Source organism: Oncorhynchus gorbuscha, unplaced genomic scaffold (assembly GCF_021184085.1).
Source record: "Oncorhynchus gorbuscha isolate QuinsamMale2020 ecotype Even-year unplaced genomic scaffold, OgorEven_v1.0 Un_scaffold_383, whole genome shotgun sequence".
In the NCBI taxonomy this organism is placed as follows: domain Eukaryota; kingdom Metazoa; phylum Chordata; class Actinopteri; order Salmoniformes; family Salmonidae; genus Oncorhynchus; species Oncorhynchus gorbuscha.
In genome coordinates this window covers 282,501-286,629 of record NW_025745232.1, presented here as the reverse complement: position 1 = coordinate 286,629, position 4,129 = coordinate 282,501, and the positions used below count along the sequence as shown (strand labels likewise).

Here is a 4,129-nt window from a genome sequence, read left to right as displayed (position 1 = left end):
GTGTGTGGTAGTATTTGTGTTAGTGTGTATGGTAGTATGTGTGGTAGTATGTGTGGTAGTATGTGCGGTAGTGTGTGTGGTAGTGTGTGTGGTAGTGTGTGTGGTAGTGTGTGTGGTAGTATGTGTGGCAGTATGTGTGGTAGTGTGTGTGGTAGTGTTTGCGGTAGTGTGTGTGGTAGTATGTGTGGTAGTATGTGTGGTAGTGTGTGTGGTAGTGTGTATGGTAGTATGTGTGGTAGTATGTGTGTGTGTCCGGGTTTCCATCAGGAAAACGTGGTGCCGGACATCAGCATTTGAGAAATATACTGAACCCGTATGCATCGGGGTGCGTAACCTAATTAGGGCGTCCACATACTAAATCACATGTAGATGATGGTCAACCCGTATGCATCGGGGTGCGTAACCTAATTAGGGCGTCCACATACTAAATCACATGTAGATGATGGTCAACCCGTATGCATCGGGGTGCGTAACCTAATTAGGGCGTCCACATACTAAATCACATGATGGTATCAATTATATTAACAGAACGTGACAAGTCCCGGATGCAACGACATGCGGTTCCTTCCGAATCCTGATGTGCACTTTGAACTTGTCAGAATAACTGTGCACGTTATTTACTTTTCCTCAGCCAACAAGACAAGTAACGAACAGCAAAAATCACTAGCTCGTCAATCTACTATTCCCCATAGTAGAAAAGCTGACTCTATTCATTGGTCAGTTTGTAGAGAAAAATAAATAGCCTAATCCAAACAGACTCTGAAGACATTGTGGGACGATACATCCAACATTCGTCCAACCAGTAGACCTAGACTACATTAAACAGTTTTTTTTAAAGCAGTTTGTCTGATGCAACAGATCAGAATGTTTAAAATGTTGATAAACTATTATTTATTCGCGTTTTAAGAGCAGCAAGGCGCACAAGGCAGTAGGCTACGCACGAATGTTCATCCCATAATGCAATTAGCGGTAAAAAAAAAATAAAAACAGCGCAGTCAAAAGCGCACCGCACGTGAAAAGATATGTAAATATCCATTAGAAACGTAAACGTAGAAAGAGGGGAGACGTAATAGGCAACAACTACATGGGTTGCTAATAGGACTAGGATAATAATAATAATAATAATAATATATGCCATTTAGCAGACGCTTTTATCCAAAGCGACTTACTGTCATGTGTGCATACATTCTACGTAGGATCGTGCCTCGGGGCGACTGGACAATGAAAGGAAGTTGATATCAAATAATTGCCTCCACAGATATGGTCTGAAGCGAACTAAGAGATGCCTCATAACATGTAGTAAAAACGTTCAGCTTTTTAAACAATTAAGTAGATGTTTTTGAAAATGCACCCTGCCTCCAGCTCATTGCATAGTGGTGTGTGACGCGCTGATGAAGCCTGCCTTCCGGTTCCTATTCATTTCGCAATTTGCAAATATTAATAATATAATTTGCATCTCTCAGACAGATTGTATGTTCAAAGGTTCTGTGTGGAACGGCTTTCTTCCGTCGAAGTAAAGGAGGACCAAAATGCAGCGTAGTTAGTGTTCAACATGTTTAATGAAAGACGATAATGTAAACACTACACAAATACAACATAACAAACGTGGTAAAACCCGAAACAGTCCTATCTGGTGCAGAGAACACAAAGACAGGAAACAACCCCCCCACAAACCCCAACACAAAACAAGCTACCTAAATATGGTTCCCAATCAGAGAGAATGACTAACACCTGCCTCTGATTGAGAACCATATCAGGCCATACATAGAAACGGACAAACTAGACACACAACATAGAATGCCCACCCAGCTCACGTACCGACCAAACACTAAAACAAGGAAAACACACAATAACTATGGTCAGAACGTGACACTGTGTCTGTACAGCGCCTTCCAAAAGTATTCATCCCTCTCGTGTTGTTTTCCTATTCTGTTGCATTACAACCTCTAATTTAAATTGATTTTTATTTGGATTTTTCATGTAATCGACATACACAAAATAGTCCAAATTGGTGAAATGAAATGTAAAAAAAAAAAAAAAACTTGTTTAATAACAAATCTAAATGTATTCATTCCCTTTACTATTTACCTAAACAAGATCTGCTGCATCCAATCACCTTCAGAAGTCACATGATTAGTTGAAGTCCACCTGCAATCTGTGTCACATGATGAGTCACATGATCTCAGTATATATACACCTGTTCTGAAAGGCCCCAGAGTCTGTAACACCACTAAAGCAAGGGGCACCATGAAGACCAAAGGAGCTCCCCAAACAGGTCAGGGACAAAGTTGTGGAGAAGTAGAGATCAGGGTTGGGTTATAAAAAATAATGTCAGAAACTTTGAACATCCTACGGAGCATCATTAAAACCATTATTTAAAAAATGTAAGTAATGTGGCACCACGACAAACCTGCGAAGAGGGGGCCGCCCACCAAAACTCACGGACCAGGCAAGGAGGGCATTAATCGGAGAGGAAACAAAGAGACCAAAGATAACCCTGAAGGAGCTACAAAGCTCCACAGCGGAGTTTGGGGTATCTGTCCATAGGACTGATTTAAACCGTAACCTCACCGAGCTGGGCTTTACAGAAGAGTGGCTTGAAAAAAATACATTGCTTAAAGAAAGAATAAACACGTTTGGTGTTCGCCAAAAGACATGTGGGAGACTCCCCAAACATATGGAAGAAGGTACTGTGGAAGACTCCCCAAACATATGGAAGAAGGTACTCTGGTCAGATGAGACTCAATGTTAGCTTTTTGGCCATCAAGTAAAATGCTGTGTCTGGCGCAAACCCAACACCTCTCATCACCACAAGAACACCATCCCCAACAATGAAGCTTGGGGTTGGTAGCATCAAATCAAATCAAATCAAAATGTATTTGTCACATACACATGGTTAGCAGATGTTAGTGCGAGTGTAGCGAAATGCTTGTGCTTCTAGTTCCGACAATGCAGCATCATGCTGTGGAGATGTTTTTCATCGGCTGGGAAACTGGTCAGAATTGAAGGATGGCACTAAATACAGGGAAATTATTTAGGGAAACCTGTTTCAGTCGTCCACAGATGTGAGACTGTGACGGAGGTTCACCTTCCAGCAGGACAATGACCCTAAGCATACTGCTAAAGCAACACTCGAGTTGTTTAAGGGGAAACATTTAAATGTTCTTGGAATGGCCTCATCAAAGCCCAGACCTCAATCCAATTGAGAATATGTGGTATGACTTAAAGATTGCAGTACACTAGCGGAACCCATCCAACTTGAAGGAGCTGGAGCAGTTTTGCCTTGAAAAATAGGCAAAAATCCCAGTGTCTAGATGTGCCAAGCTTATAGAGACAGACCCCAAGAGACATGCAGCTGTAATTGCTGCAAACGATGGTTCTACAAAGTATTGACTTTGGTGAATATTTCTGCACGCTCAATTTCTTGTTTGTTTCACAACCCAAAAATATTTTGCATCTTCAAAGTGGTAGGCATGTTGTGTAAATCAAATGATACAACCCCCCGAAAAAATCTATTTTTATTCCAGGTTGTAAAGGCAACAAAAATAGGAACAAGTCATTGTGTTGCTGTGATAAACAGGATACATAATGAATGTACTGTATACACGCGCCATTTTAATTCCACTAAATTATGCAAAATTAACCATTTACTGCAGTGGGCTAAGAGTGATTCTTGGTAGTCTTAAAACAAATCTACTTTGAACAAAAAAAGTACACACCTCACATGAGCTGAAAAATAGTCAGACACCTGTACCAAGTCTGATATAGAGTTGAAATGTATTACATTTAGAGTTTGCATCCCACTATTTACACTTTATATATACATTCCAAGTGTCCCCATACCCTCCGTAGCGCCTTGCGGTCGGATGCCAAGCAGTTGCCATAGCGACGCAGCTCTAGATATTTTGGAGGAGCCGAGGGCCCAAATCTTTTCAGTCTCCTGAGGGGGAAGAGGTGTTGTCCTCTTCATCACCGTGTTGGTGTGTTTGGAACATGATCGGTACTTAGCGATGTGGACACCGAGCGGGAAGGTCTCGACCCGTTCCACTCACGGCCCGTCGATGTGCTCAGTGTGTTTGGAACATGATCGGTACTTAGCGATGTGGACACCGCGGGACGGGAAGGTCTC

General features: G+C 41.9%; 1 pseudogene; it reads left to right on the top strand.

The window, feature by feature from the left end:
* The first annotated feature begins 2,247 nt into the window (after positions 1 to 2,247).
* Positions 2,248 to 4,129, top strand: part of LOC124018033 — a 142,546-nt pseudogene continuing 140,664 nt past the window's right edge.